General features: G+C 37.3%; 1 long non-coding RNA gene across 1 annotated transcript; it reads left to right on the top strand.

Annotated features, from left to right (window-relative positions):
• Positions 1-1447: 1447 nt before the first annotated feature.
• Positions 1448-1985, top strand: LOC146923640 (uncharacterized). Its single transcript, XR_015009840.1, has 2 exons — positions 1448-1647; positions 1767-1985. It is a non-coding gene; the product is annotated as an uncharacterized LOC146923640 (long non-coding RNA).
• The last annotated feature ends 14967 nt before the right edge of the window (positions 1986-16952 follow it).

Raw genomic sequence — 16952 nt, 5'->3', positions numbered from 1 at the left:
TATTGATTTAGGTGTTTTTTAAGGAGCAAAGGATGGAGAACACTGATAATGATAGTGAGAAGGAAACTCATGAAATTGTCGAGCTTTTAGATATTGTTTTCTCATGGACTCTCCAAGATGTTCTGAACAAAATTTGGCACTAGCGTGAATTTTTTTTTTTAGTGGTGGCTGGGGTTTGAACACCGAACCTTGCATATATTATGTATTGTCCCTACCAACTGAGTTAAACTCATGAGAACACTAGCATGGTTTACTTGTAGTATAACTTCTGTTATTATATGGTAAAGAAAAATTATATTTTACTACATCATGTAGTAAAATATTAATGATATGTTGAACTTGACATCCAACAGATACAAACATACATATCATTACCAATCATGATTTTTTCTTCTTTGTTGAGGTAATATTAATGATATGATGAACTTGACATCCAACAGATACATTAATAGCTAGCTATAGACTCTTTGTAGCATATGGGTCACAAAGTCATGGGAAATTCTCTCTTAATCCACAATGTCATGTAGTTAACGTACACTTAACAAAAAGACCTACAAAATATCAACAATAATTTAAGGATTAAATACAAAACTATAATATTTAGGTGGCTATAAGTATTATTTTGAACAAATCAATCAAAATTCTAAAATGTGAATATACAAATTAAAGATTATAAAATATATACCAAATCAAAACCAAACATGAAAAAATAATGATTTTATTGAGAGTATTTTAAAAATAGAAATCAAAGGGGAATTTAGATTGCCACGAGACAACTCATTTTATATATGGTACATTTTTTTTTATTACAAGTAAATATCTTTAGCATAATATATTTAATTTTAGGTCGAGTCTATTAACCTTCAATTATTTTTTAATAAAATTATGTTAAAAAGTACACGTTAGTTTTTCAATCAAAGAAAAATGTGCAGTTTCTTTGGCTGTATATTCACTTGAAAGTTAGCTCTACTTAAAACATGATTCCATAATAATATATTTTGTTAAAAAAAAAATGATTCCATAATATATATTAGTCATTTCAAAAAACAATTTTGATTTATGTTTAGTTCCAAATTATTTTGGAAATCAATATGAATTATGTGAATGAGATGTAGAAAATAAGTTATGCAAATATTAAAGTAAATACATATTCTTTTTTATCCAACAATTTCATCAAAAAAAAAAATTGATAATACAATACAGTCTACTTGTTCATAAATATGTACCCAAACAAATGGTGCACTATTCCTACGTAATACTTTACCATGGTTCAACAATATAAAAAATTTCTTTACTGACTTGAAATGTTATAAAAGTAATGGAAAATTAGTTCAAAAAGAATGAATTCTTATGGTTATTTAGTTTGTTATGTTCCTTATTAGACATGTTAAAGGTACAAACACAACACATTTATGTACATTTAATAATGATTCAAAGTTTATGATTTATGAAGGGGTGTTACAACTTTGTAAGTGTTAAGAACTATTTAATTGTTTTTAGGAGAGTGCCAGCTTTACACTCTATAAATAGATAAAATTATATTCAACAATTTTTACATGCAAATAAGAAAAAATATGGCTAAAATTATCAACTTTGTTTATGTGATGACTACATTTCTTTCCTTATTTCTTGTCGCAACGGTATCTGGTAAGCAATTTTTTTCATCATTTTCAAATTACATTATTTACTTTGTAGTTCGTAAATCATACACAATAGATTTTTAACATTTTTTCCTAATATCATTTTGTTACCTTTTTTCATTTCAGCCCATAATCCTTGTAAAACGGTTGTTGATTGTCCACCTCATCCGTATGGTTTTGTTGTTACTGTTAAGTGTGTTCGTCGCTTGTGTATATATTATGTACATCTTCATACTTGAATCTATGTATATGAGATTCAAGAGAGTCCAAAAATGCCATGCAGAAAATTATGAGTTCTTGTGCGAGAAATATAAGCAATATACCGTATGCTAGACTATTACATAATTTAATTATTTGATTATTGTGTTGGCACCTAATAATTGTTTTTTCTTCTTCATATTTTTCATGGATTTAGCGGTTATGGTTTTGTATTCTAAGATAATTGGAAAAAAATAAGGAAAAAATGCATACCTTCCGATGAACCTTACATCAATATCAATCACCATACATGAAGGAATTTGTGGTTGTGCACATCAAGTTGGTGATAAACATGGTAATATTATTCAACATGTTCCAGTAGATGATTACATTCCATATCATCCGGCCATGGCCTTTTCGAAGACTTAATTCGTCAAATCTTTGAAAAAACGTTATATAGCCATTTAGAAAACTCAGAATGACAAAAATGGTGGTTTTAAACGACTTCATTGATCAAAAGAATAAGGTGAACACGTTTTATGCTAAAAGAATGAAAAAGAAAAATAAGTTTTCAAGTAGGAGATTTGGTATGCAAATCAAGTTCACCAATAAGTGCTTTATTAGACGATCAAGAAATGCTTATCAATCAAGATCTCTAATTTATTTTCATTGATAGTCTCTTCCGCCTCACCCTATGGATAATCATCACCATCATGTTGTTTCATTGATAGTTCCTTGGTGACTTAAATCTCCTTCTCAAAGTTTGAGCTTTGTTGTTTCATGTTGCCTATTTAACTGTCCCGGATCCTTAGGGTAGAGTTCGTGAGGTGAATTCAGTCAGACTCAAATCTAAGACCAATAAAATTAAATGTGTGGAGTAAAAGAAAAGTAGTCACCAATATCAAAGTAGCCTCAAGCAACAACAAACATAAATCCAATAAAAGTACAAACCACAGGCAAAAGGAAAATAGAGAAGAGAAAAAACAACCAATATTTTTTCACTTAGTTCCGCCCAAGAATGACTGCTGCATTTCAATATCAATGAGTTTTTTATAAATAGATACAAAAGGGTTAAAATAAATTAACTTCAACAAGCTTTCAAAGAATAAACTTAATTTCTACCCTTTTACCAAATCTCTTTCCGTGGGCAAGAGACTCAATGAATTCACTCACACAAGTTGTTTACAATTGTTTCCCAACTCAGGAATCTCACCCCAAAGCCACTCAACTCCTAGCCTCCAAGTTCCCTCCATTGGTTTCATGAGATTGCCCAAAGATGATGACTGAAGCCCTTTTATAATGTTCAACCCAAGGAAAATCGTGCCATGATTTCTCGAATCGTCCAATTTGTACTCGTACACAAATACAGTACTAAAACTTATCCAAAATCGTGCCACTATATCTCCAAAGCTTTCTCCAAATTATTGAATCAAAATCACGCCACGGTTTTCAAAATTGTGCCACGATTTTGCAAAAACTTCATCAGTGTTTTGAGCCAATTTTCAACATTTCTCTACCTTGACTTGTTATACCCTAATTTTGGACCTAAAAATACTTATTCAATTCTTCTTTTCTTGCATTATAAGTCATTTGATATGTCTCTGATCAATTGCATCTTTCTCTGCATTTTATTTCAATGTTATTTGCAAAATTCACATACAAGGGTATTTTAGTCATTTCCTGCATTCAACTCATTTTAATCCTTGAAAATTGTTTGAGTCTTTTTAATTGGTTTGTATAAATCCTTGTTTCAATTTCGTGTCAAAATTCATTTCAAAAAATATCAGTTGAGTCATTTTCTAGTCAGTTTAGCCCCTAGGGGCATTTTAGTCATTTCCCATGATAAAATCTCTTTCAATCTTTAAAATTTGTTTGAGTCTTTTCAATTGGTTAGAATAAGTCTTCGTTTCAATTCTATGTCAAAATCCATTTTAAAATTGCATTTGAAGTCATTTTTGAGTCAGTTTTGCCCCTAGGGGCATTTTGGTCTTTTCATGTGTCAAAACTCTGTTTAAATTCTAAAAATTGTCTCTGAGTCTTTTAATTCGCCTGTATAAACTCTCGCTTTAATCCCTTATTAGAAAATCATTTTTAAAATTGCATTTGAGTCGTTTCGAGTCATTTTAGTCCCTAGGGGCGTTTTGGTCATTTCACATAATATTGCTGATTCATTTTAATCTGCTTTGTTGTTTTTAATCGTCTCGTTTTACGTTAATTTTCGATTTACTTTTTCAATTCAATTTTAGTTTTAATTTTCATTTTAGTCCGCGCACTTTGGTTATTTGCATTTTAATCCCTTTTTAAGTTTGTTAGAGTCCAAGTGCCACATGTCCAAACGTCATTAGTCCACAAGAGTTTGTTACAAGTCAAGTACACATGGCATTGTCTCATTGGCCCAAAGCATTCCCACATCACCTATATAAGTCAAACTTGTGGTCAATTTTCTACAACTAATCATTTTCACACTAATTATTTTCACAATTTATTCATTCAATCATTTTGCAAAAAAATCACAAAAAAGTCACAAAAATTTCTTTCTTTTCCCTCTTCTTCTTCTCTCACGTAACCACCCTTTCTTCCATCTCTAACAACCTTTCACCACCACCTCAACCACCATAACTAACTCATCCTCCACCACTCCTCCTCCCTAACAAACTCCTCCACCACCATAACAAATTCAACAACCTTCTTCCACCACCCTAACTACCTCAATCACCACCATTCAACACTCTCTTTTCTCCTCCTTCTTTCTTTCCCCACCGTAACCTCAAGAACAATCCAAATCCTTCAACCTCCATGTTTCAATCGCATATCAATCCAAATCCATCAACCTCCATGTTTCAATCGCATATCAGTTGAAATCCATCAACCTCCATGTTTCAATCGCATATCAGTTGAACTTGCTGGCTTTCAACAAGGACGCAACAACCAGAAGCCAATAGGAACAGAGTCAGATTCGTGAAAGAGGAAGGGAGTGAATACAAACAAGCAACGAATCGCAGCAGCAAGAAGTGAAACAACCAATCACCAGAACAGAAACACGCAAGCAAGAAGGAGAACGAAGCTGAAACACGCACGCAAAAAGGAACCAGAATTGAAACAAGCACACATGTTCAGAACGGATTCAGAGCCGAAGCCTCAAGTTTCCGGTAACGGCGAAGTTGCGAAGAACGTGAACAGAGAAGGAACCGCGAAGATTCATTCGATAACGGTGACGAAACGGAGGTTGACGGCGAATCCGACGGCTTTGGAAACGGAATCAAAGAAGAAGACGACGGAGATGAAGGATTCGTTTGCGGCTCTCGTTTGAAGACTCCGTCGATACTGATCAGGAAGGTTCACACCGAATCAGAACCACCGTTCACAGGTTCGTCGGCGTTTAGCTTTGTGTTTAGTGTTCATGTGTATGTTTTGGCTTGTATAATTGATTGTTTTGAAAAGAATGAAGAAAAGAGAAGAAGAAAAGAGGGTTGAACGATTGGGAAGAAGAGAATTGAAGGATTATCCTTTGAATAGAGAGAAAAATGTTTTGAGAGAGAAGAAGTTTAATTGTGTGTGTGTCTCACGTATTTGGTAAGAGGAAGAAGAAAGAACCCATATCCATAACCCATGGTTGAACCGCTCCATACCCACCAACCCATTCCCTAGGCCCAACGTTTTTTTTTTATTATTCCTTGTTAGTTTTGTTGCTGTTTGCACCACCCAGCGTTGCTTTTTGCACCCCTGCCACGCGTAAAAATTCTTTGAAAATTCTACAAAAATTCCAGTAGTTTCTTTGATGCTTTTCTTGATAATTTTGATGTGTTTTACATGCCAAATCTTGATCACAACATGTAAAAAAAAAATATATTGGTTCTTGTTTGATACTTCGTGTCAATTGTCGTTCAAATCTTGGTAAAATTTCTAAAAGTTTTTTCGCGAAGTTGTTGTGATCAATTATTGGCATTAGATATTTGTTTTTACACATGGAAACTCGCTTCAAGAAAATATGTGTTCATGTTTTGTTAATTTGTGCATTCTTTGTTATGTTTTGTGAAAATTGTGATGTGGCGTTATTCTTAAACTTTGATGCATAAATGAGGCTTTGAACATGTGATTTTTTGGAGTGAATTTGCCTATTAAATGTGGTGTATACTTGCTGTTTTGAGTTAAGTTTTTGTGGACTTTGTGTTGTAAATAACGTGAAATGCCCCTTGTGAAATAAAGTGCATAAAGAACTTGAAAATCTTATAATCTTTGGCATGACGATTTTCCTTGATTCTCATACTTCTTTCCTTGAAATAAGTCACCTAAAACTTCCAATGTTGTGAGAATTTAGGTCTCAAACTTGCTTTAGAGGTATATTGAATTTCAAGTCCTTTTGTCACTTTTTACTAAAATTGTTAGTTTACTTTACTTGCAAGTTATATTTGTTTTACCATGCTCTTGTCATTTTGTTTCTATATCATTGGTATTACTAACCCACTTTCACTTTATGTTTCATACATCCATAAGCATTTCATCTCCTTCTCATATTCTTTCCCTTTATGTTCTTGCAATTTAATTTGTACCAAAACTAGAATGTAAAGATTTAGGAATTCTTGTAAAATTTTGCTTTCATGCTTTTAATTTCTTGGCAAAGAGGCCATAGAATGTAACTAGGTCAATGATGTAATAAGGACAATGGACTCTAATGATGTACACCGACACAAGCACCGACACATGCACACACATCACTATATAGTTAGAATATGCATGTTTAGATGTATGTTTAGGATTGTATGTTTAGATGTATGTCTAGGCTTTATACTTAGAAAAATCAATTTCCAAAAAAAATATGAATAACATCACTCAAACATTTTTCATAATAAACCTTGGGATCAAAATCCCACTGAATTTTCCTTTTTCATTTTCTTAATCAAATTTCAATGAACTTTAATCATACTTAGACCATATTTTGCAAATGACTAATTCCACCTCACAATTTTATAATCTCATGCCCTTGAGGCCTCTTTCTATTCTTCAAAATCCCATTTTCAAACTTAAAATCAACCAACAAAAACAAAAACATTTTTGAGAGAGAACTACGGTGGATTTGATCCCTTAATCGGGTACGTAGGCAAGGAACAAAATTCCTTCAATTCAACTAAAATAAAAATCCAAAAACATTCTTCTCCCTCCAATTCTTCACTTAGAATACCTTTAGGCTTAAATATCATCTTTCAAAATAGCATTTAAAATAAAGCGCGCGCGTAGAAATTAAAGACGGTTCCTATAGGTTACTATAGTCGTTATGGGTGCCTAACACCTTCCCGTAGCGAAAACAACTCCCGGACCTCGATTCTCAAGGGTTTTGCTTACTTTTTCCCTTCCCAAGAAAAAATGAGATATCACCGGTTAAAAAGGTTCAAACGTAATCAATGTTTGACACCCGAAAACCAAGATAAAACAGCTGGCGACTTCACTGGGGAGATTCGAGAGTTACGCCTAGTCTTTATTTCCACGCTTGCGCTTGTATTTTTACTTGTTTCTTTTACTTGCTTTCTTATGTGAATAAATGTTTAAATTCTTGCAAACGTGTGGGGTGAGAATATCAAAAGTCCTGCACCCGGGCTGAGTGAACTTAGGATTTAGGAGGGATATAATCGACAATTCATTCCGGGGGTTGCCTCGTGTTTTGGATTATGCGATCAATCCCACATAGCTGAGGCATTTTGGAGGTGATGTTGTCGGCGCGTGTTGTCGCGTTTAGGCACTTTACTTCTAATTGTTCTATGACGCTATGAACCGTAGATAACCAAACCCATCCATGGCCATTTTCTAGGATGTAGTGCGGAGGCTAAACCGAGTGTTGTCTCGAGTTTTAGTCGTCACGCGATACTACACTCAAGTTAGACCTTCTTACGGATAATCATGGAGCGAGTGTTGTCTCGTGACACCATGATATACGTCGGAGAGGTTGCAACTTGGGAACCTTTTTAGAACCCGGTTACTATTTCCTAAAGCCTTAGTTCCACCGGACACCGTGTCCACCCATGACTCCTCGACTTTGAACTTCAACCCACCATGTTTTCTCTGAACTTGAACATAATCATGCATTCATGCATACATGCATACATGCATAAAACTTTTTTTTCCCATGCATTTATCGGAGGACTTAGACAAGTCATCTTTTGAACGTCACGGATGTGAACACCAAGTGATACCATCTCAACTAAACTTCTAGTTTTGCTCAAGATCTTCAAATGAAACCGCGTTTCTCCGTGATGTTCATAACCACTTTGACAAAGTCCTCTGACAAAAAAGAGTCTTTTTGCATTTGCATATCATGCATCATATGCATCATTCATCGGTCACGAATGGCTTCCCGTGCTCATTGTCTCCTGGTTCTTCTGCCGCAGTCTGAAAAGTGGCTCGTGCTCGCAAGGTTTACCAACCAGATAGAGTTCATCAGACAAGATTGTTCAAGAGAAGAAACATGGCTAACCTTGAGGAAGAGAATGCCAGCCCCTCGGGCCAGCCCATTAAAGAGTCTAATCTGGACGAGGTTTTAAGGCTTATTAAGAAGAGTGACTATAAGATTGTTGACCAGCTGCTGCAAACTCCGTCGAAGATATCCATCTTGTCTCTGCTCATGAGCTCAGAGGCTCACAGGAAGGTGTTGATGAAAGTACTAGAGCAAGCATATGTTGATCATGAAGTCTTTGTGGATCAGTTTGATGGGATAGTGGGTAACATTACTGCCTGCAACAACTTGGGGTTTGGTGACGATGAACTCCCCGAAGCAGGGAAACACCATAACTTGGCTCTGCATATCTCGGTACACTGCAAGTCCGACATGATATCCAATGTGTTGGTGGACACTGGATCATCTTTAAATGTAATGCCCGAGTCTACACTAAGACAATTGAGCCATCATGGAATCTCTCTGAGGGGAAGCAGCTACTTGGTTAAAGCTTTTGACGGATCTCGCAAAGATGTTCTTGGGGAAGTAGACTTGCCAATTACCATTGATCCGGAGACATTTCAGATTACTTTCCAAGTCATGGACATCAATGCTTCGTACAGCGGTCTCCTCGGAAGACCGTGGATTCATGACGCTGGAGCGGTAACTTCTACGTTGCATCAGAAGCTCAAGTTCATGAGGAACGGTAAGATTGTCACTGTACATGGTGAGGAGGCATTTCTGGTTAGCCAAGTATCATCTTTTTCTTGTGTTGAAGCAGGGTCCGTTGAAGGGACGTCATTTCAAGGCTTGACTGTTGAGGGTGCAGAACCCCGGAGAGCTGGTGCTGCTATGGCTTCACTGAAAGATGCCCAGAAGGCTGTTCAAGAAAGGCAAGCTGCCGGCTGGGGCAAAGTGATTCAGATTCTGGAAAACAAGCGTAAAGAGGGCCTTGGATTCTCCCCGACATCTGCTGTTTCAAAGGGAACCTTTTACAGTGCTGGGTTCATCAATGCTATTACTGAAGATGCTGCTGAAGGTGGTTACGTGCCTGCATTTGTTATACCAGGAGGCACTGTGAGAAATTGGGAGGCCATTGATGTTCCTTTAGTCATGCATGCTTCCATGTAATGTGTCTTGTTGCTCATGTTTTCTTCGTTTTCAAAATAACAATCCTTTCGCTCTGCCCAAGGCGAAAGTGATATCATTGTAAGGGCGTGTTTGTTTCGGCATTGCCGTTATCAATAAAAGTTGTCGTTTTTCTCACGACTCTTTGTTTCTTTTACTTTTTTAGTGCCTTTTCTTGGAAATAATGGTAATGCCAGAAAAAACCAAAACATCTGTATTTTTCTTATTAATTTCAAAAATCTGCATGAAAAACTTTTTCTAAAATCATCCCAATCATATTATGCAGATTGAACCATAATAAACCCGTTGAACACAGTGACCCTATGGTTCCTCCAAATTTTGAATTCCCTGTATATGAAGCTGAAGATGAAGATGATGATGAGGAAGAGATACCGTATGAGATCACTCGATTGCTTGAGCAAGAAAGAAGAGCCATTCAGCCTCACCAGGAAGAGATTGAGCTTATCAACCTGGGTACTGAAGAGAACAAGCCAGAGATCAAGATCGGTGCGGCACTTGAGCCAGAGGTGAAAAAAAAAGATCATTCAGCTCCTCCATGATTATCCAGATGTCTTTGCATGGTCTTATGAAGATATGCCGGGTCTAGATCCCAAGATTGTGGAACATCGGATACCGACAAGACCTGAATGTCCTCCTGTCAAACAGAAATTGAGAAGGTCTCGTCCAGACATGGCTCTTGAGATCAAGGCTGAAGTACAAAAGCAGATTGATGCGGGTTTTCTCATGACGGCTGAATATCCTGGGTGGATTGCCAACATTGTACCAGTGCCAAAGAAAGATGGGAAAGTTCGAATGTGTGTTGATTACATAGATCTGAACAAAGCCAGTCCAAAAGATAACTTCCCATTGCCTCATATTGATGTGCTTGTTGACAGTACTGCTCAATCCAAAGTGTTCTCCTTCATGGATGGTTTCTCTGGCTACAACCAGATACGAATGTCACCTGAAGACAGAGAAAAGACGTCCTTCATTACTCCATGGGGAACGTTCTGTTATAAAGTGATGCCGTTCGGCCTGATAAATGCTGGTGCTACCTATCAAAGAGGTATGACAACTCTGTTTCATGATATGATTCACAAAGAGATTGAAGTATATGTTGATGATATGATTGTGAAGTCAAGTGATGAAGAGCAGCATGTTGTGTATTTGAAAAAGATGTTTGAAAGACTGAGAAAGTACAAGCTGCGGTTGAATCCTAACAAGTGCACATTCGGTGTACGATCCGGAAAGCTGCTAGGCTTCATTGTCAGCCAAAGAGGCATTGAAGTTGATCCTGACAAAGTCCGAGCCATCAGAGAGATGCCGGCCCCTCAAACTGAGAAGCAAGTCAGAGGTTTCCTCGGACGTCTGAATTATATTTCAAGATTCATATCTCACATGACTACTACTTGTGGTCCCATTTTCAAATTGCTCAGAAAGAATCAGCCTGTTGTATGGAATGATGAATGCCAGGAAGCTTTTGATAGCATCAAAGAATACCTGTTGGAACCACCTATCCTTGTCCCACCAGTGGAAGGAAGGCCTTTGATTATGTATCTGTCAGTGTTAGATGATTCTGTGGGTTGTGTTCTCGGTCAGCAAGATGAGACTGGTAAGAAAGAGCATGCTATCTACTATCTGAGCAAGAAATTCACCGACTGTGAGACTCGGTATACGATGCTTGAAAAGACATGTTGTGCTTTAGCTTGGGCTGCCAAACGCCTGCGTCATTATATGGTGAATCATACAACTTGGTTGATATCCCGAATGGATCCAATCAAGTACATCTTTGAAAAGCATGCTGTTACCGGAAAGATTGCACGTTGGCAAATGTTGTTGTCTGAATATGATATTGTGTACAAAGCTCAGAAAGCAATCAAAGGAAGCATCCTTGCTGAGCATCTTGCTTGTCAACCTCTTGATGATTACCAGCCAATTAAGTTTGATTTCCCTGATGAAGAAGTTATGTATCTGAAAGCGAAAGACTGTGAAGAACCACTGATCAATGAAGGGCCGGACCCCAATAGCAAATGGGGATTGGTGTTTGATGGCGCTGTTAATGCTTATGGTAAAGGAATTGGAGCCATCATTGTAACTCCACAGGGGCATCACATTCCTTTCACTGTTCGAATAACTTTCGAATGCACAAACAATATAGCTGAATATGAAGCATGTATCTTGGGCATTGAAGAAGCTCTTGACCTGAGAATCAAACACCTTGACATCTATGGAGATTCTGCACTTGTTATTAATCAGATAAGAGGTGAATGGGAAACTCATCATGAGAAGCTGATCCCTTATTGTGACTATGCAAGACGTCTATTGACATACTTTACCAAAGTTGAGCTGCACTACATCCCTCGGGATGAAAACCAGATGGCTGACGCTCTTGCTACATTGTCTTCTATGTTTCGTGTCAATCACTGGAATGACGTGCCTGTAATCAAAGTACAACGTCTTGATAGACCCGCTCATGTGTTTACTATTGAAAATATGCCAGATCAAGCTGATGAGGTTGTGAATGATAAAAAGCCTTGGTATTACAACATCAAGCAATTCTTGCAGAATCGTGAATATCCACCTGGTGCTTCCAACAGGGATAAAAAGACTTTGAGACGATGGGCTAGCAAGTTCCTTCTGGACGGAGAAATCCTATACAAGAGGAACTATGACATGGTCTTGTTGAGATGTGTTGACAAGCAAGAAGCTGAGAAATTGATGCATGATGTACATGACGGTACTTTTGGGACCCATGCTTCGGGCCACACCATGTCGAGAAAACTGTTAAGAGCCGGCTATTACTGGATAACTATGGAGCGTGATTGCCACAAACATGCTAAAAGATGCCACAAATGTCAAATTTATGCTGACAAGATTCATGTGCCTCCACATGCTCTCAATGTTATATCTTCCCCATGGCCTTTCTCTATGTGGGGCATTGACATGATCGGAAGACTTGAACCAAAAGCGTCCAATGGACATCGTTTCATCCTAGTGGCAATTGATTATTTCACCAAGTGGGTTGAAGCTGCCTCCTATGCCAATGTGACCAAGCAAGTGGTTGTGAAGTTTATCAAGAATAACATCATCTGTCGATATGGTGTTCCCAACAAAATTATCACCGACAATGGTTCCAATCTGAACAATAGCATGATGCAAGCTTTATGTGAAGAATTCAAGATTGAACATCACAACTCTTCTCCGTATAGACCTCAGATGAATGGTGCAGTTGAGGCCGCTAACAAGAACATCAAGAAGATTGTTCAGAAGATGGTCACTACTTACAAAGACTGGCATGAAATGCTGCCCTTTGCCCTGCATGGTTACCGTACTACAGTGCGCAGTTCAACCGGGGCAACTCCTTTCTCTCTTGTATATGGTATGGAAGCAGTTCTCCCTCTGGAAGTGGAGATTCCATCTCTTCGAGTGATCATGGAAGCAAAATTAACTGAGGCTGAATGGTGTCAAAGTCGGTATGACCAGTTGAATCTGATTGAAGAGAAACGTATGGATGCTATGACTCATGGACAGTTGTATCAAGTGCGGATGAAGAATGCTTTTGACAAGAAAGTCCGACCTCGAGAATTCAAGGAAGGCGAACTTGTATTGAAAAGAAGGATAAGTCAGCAACCCGACCCAAGGGGCAAGTGGACACCTAACTATGAAGGTCCTTATGTTGTCAAGAAGGCTTTCTCTGGTGGTGCTTTGATTCTTACACACATGGATGGTGTTGAGCTTCCAAATCCTGTTAATGCCGATATAGTCAAGAAATACTTTGTCTAGAAAGAAAAGAACAGCGTGGTAGGTCGAAAACCCGAAAGGGCGGCCTAGGCAAAAATGCGCTTCCCGGTGGATCGAAAACCCGAAAGGGCGATCCAGGCAAAAGTTAGGGACAAAAAAAAATATATGAAAAAGCTCGCTGAGATTGTACGCAACTCAGGCAAGAATGAGCGCCTCGATGAGCCGAAAACCCGAAAGGGCGGTTCATGCAAAAATGAGGTTGATAAAAGACAAGTAACTATATCTGGCAAATCACCATCACCCCTTGGGGCATCTACAACTGTCAATGATCGTCTTCATCAGAGGCTTCTGTACTTGTGAATTCAAAATTTCTATGAAATGTAGCGGTCATCGTGTTCAATGTATCACCAACCAATAAAATTACCATTTTCCAAGCTTTGTAAATCCGTGGAGTCATGCCTTTGGCTAACTCTCACTCTTATACATCAATTTGAGCCTGTGCTTTTGTTTGAAAACTCTACTTTTCTTTCTACTTTCAATGCTATATACAAAATACTTTCTTTCTATTTGATGATGTCAATGTCTGGAACAAACATTTTTGAAAATTGAAAAATCTTTTTCTGTCTATTTTGAAAGCAAACTTGAGCAACAGGGTACATTTCAATGAAACATGCATGAATGAATGAATGTCAATGTCTATTTCAATACATGTTACAAGCAGGTTACTCCCCGGGATGATCTGTGGTCAATGGCAAGAATGAAAAAAAAACAGAATGAAAATGAAAAAATGAAAAAATGAAAATGAAAAGCTCGCTAAGTTGAAAACCCGAAAGGGCGGCTTAGGCAAAAATGAGCACCCCGCTGATCGACAACCTATGAAGGCAAATCAGGCAAAAATGGGGCAATGAAAAGAATATTTATTCCCCGGTGAATCGAAAACCCGAAAGGGCGGTTCAGGCAAAAGTGGGGTTTGAAAATGAAAGATGAAAAGAATAATGAAAAGCATTGACCACAGATGCGAACATCCAATGTTTACCCAGCTCTGACACGCCTAGCAACGGCGACCTGTATCCAAGAACCTTCCAAGGGTCCTCCTTTACAAGTTTTATTGCTCTCAGCCATGGTTTTGATACGTCTCTCAAACGACGGTCTCTCCAAAGAGGTTTTCCCCTGTGAATATGTCGCAGCACGAGCCACTACGTGCCCAATCTTCCAATGTCTTGTCTGCCTTTGTGAAACTTTCTTGTCAAGTTACAAACCAATCATGCATTTCAAGCATTCATACATGCATAATCATGCATTTTATGTGCTCATACATCCAATAATCTTGCTATACCATACATACATGTTGCATATCCAACTGTCAGCTGTCAAATGTCAATGTCAATGTCAATGTCAATATTCAATGTCAATGTCAATTTCAATGTCAATGTCAATGTTAATGTCAAATGCCAATGTCAATGTCAATGTCAATGTCAATATCCAATGTCAATGTCAATGTCAATGTTAATGTCAAATGCCAATGTCAATGCCAATGTCAATGTCAAATGTCAATGCCAATGTCAATGTCAATGTCAATGTCAATGTCAATGTCAATGCCAATGTCAATGTCAATGCCAATGTCAATATCCAATGTCAATGTCTATGTCAATGTCAATGTCAATGTCAATTTCAATTTCCAAGCCAATGTCAATGTCAATTTCAATTTCCAAGCCAATGTCAATGTCAATGTCAATGTCAATTTCAATTTCCAAGCCAATGTCAATGTCAATGTCAAAGTCAACTTTCAATTCAGTTCAAATCAATGTCAATTTACTTTTGGGCCAACAAAAATGGTCATGTCTATTTTCAAATCAAGTCAACGACAATTTACCCTCAATTGGTATCTTGTTAAACCAGACTTTCAATTTGTATCTTGTTACTGGTCAAGTGCAAGGTTCAATTCAAAAAGAACCACTTGTACCTGCTTATATGTCTATGTTTCCGGTCAAACGGCAAGTTCGATCCAAAGAACAGTTTGTACCCTTTGCTTATGTTTTGTTATCGGTCAAACGGCAAGTTCGATCCAAAGAACAGTTTGCACCAACTTACATGTTGTGATATTGATCAAGTGACAAGTTCGATCCAAAGAACAGCTTGTATCTACCTTTTGTCTATATTTCCGGTCAAGTGGCAAGTTCGATCCAAAGAACAGCTTGTACCCGTTTCTTGTTTGTATTTCCTCGGTCAAGTGGCAAGTTCGATCCAAAGAACAGCTTGTACCCGTTTCTTGTTTGTATTTCCTCGGTCAAGTGGCAAGTTCGATCCAAAGAACAGCTTGTACCCGTCTCTTGTTGGTATCTCTCGGTCAAGTGGCAAGTTCGATCCAAAGAACAGCTTGTACCCGTCTCTTGTTTGTATCTCTCGGTCAAGTGGCAAGTTCGATCCAAAGAACAGCTTGTACCTGTCTATTTGTTGCCCGTTCTTTCTACCTTGATGTCTATAAATCCCTTGGTGGTGTGACACAGCCCGTAGATTCCGGTTCGATTGTCTTGCATTCATAAATGAAATGTTGGATGGCATTCATGTCTTTGAAAATCTGAAAACGTATTTTTATGTCCAAAAGCAGTGCAAATGTTAATATTTAAGTATCTTCGTCCCGTCAATTCTAAGACTTCGTCTCTTGACTCCCCGGACAAAGAAACTTAAATAGGGGCAGCTGTTATACCCTAATTTTGGACCTAAAAATACTTATTCAATTCTTCTTTTCTTGCATTATAAGTCATTTGATATGTCTCTGATCAATTGCATCTTTCTCTGCATTTTATTTCAATGTTATTTGCAAAATTCACATACAAGGGTATTTTAGTCATTTCCTGCATTCAACTCATTTTAATCCTTGAAAATTGTTTGAGTCTTTTTAATTGGTTTGTATAAATCCTTGTTTCAATTTCGTGTCAAAATTCATTTCAAAAAATATCAGTTGAGTCATTTTCTAGTCAGTTTAGCCCCTAGGGGCATTTTAGTCATTTCCCATGATAAAATCTCTTTCAATCTTTAAAATTTGTTTGAGTCTTTTCAATTGGTTAGAATAAGTCTTCGTTTCAATTCTATGTCAAAATCCATTTTAAAATTGCATTTGAAGTCATTTTTGAGTCAGTTTTGCCCCTAGGGGCATTTTGGTCTTTTCATGTGTCAAAACTCTGTTTAAATTCTAAAAATTGTCTCTGAGTCTTTTAATTCGCCTGTATAAACTCTCGCTTTAATCCCTTATTAGAAAATCATTTTTAAAATTGCATTTGAGTCGTTTCGAGTCATTTTAGTCCCTAGGGGCGTTTTGGTCATTTCACATAATATTGCTGATTCATTTTAATCTGCTTTGTTGTTTTTAATCGTCTCGTTTTACGTTAATTTTCGATTTACTTTTTCAATTCAATTTTAGTTTTAATTTTCATTTTAGTCCGCGCACTTTGGTTATTTGCATTTTAATCCCTTTTTAAGTTTGTTAGAGTCCAAGTGCCACATGTCCAAACGTCATTAGTCCACAAGAGTTTGTTACAAGTCAAGTACACATGGCATTGTCTCATTGGCCCAAAGCATTCCCACATCACCTATATAAGTCAAACTTGTGGTCAATTTTCTACAACTAATCATTTTCACACTAATTATTTTCACAATTTATTCATTCAATCATTTTGCAAAAAAAATCACAAAAAAGTCACAAAAATTTCTTTCTTTTCCCTCTTCTTCTTCTCTCACGTAACCACCCTTTCTTCCATCTCTAACAACCTTTCACCACCACCTCAACCACCATAACTAACTTATCCTCCACCACTCCTCCT

The sequence above is a fragment of the Medicago sativa genome, chromosome 5 (assembly GCF_051527215.1).
Source record: "Medicago sativa cultivar Bolivia chromosome 5, Bolivia_mono, whole genome shotgun sequence".
In the NCBI taxonomy this organism is placed as follows: domain Eukaryota; kingdom Viridiplantae; phylum Streptophyta; class Magnoliopsida; order Fabales; family Fabaceae; genus Medicago; species Medicago sativa.
This window is presented reverse-complemented; position numbering and strand designations above follow the sequence as displayed.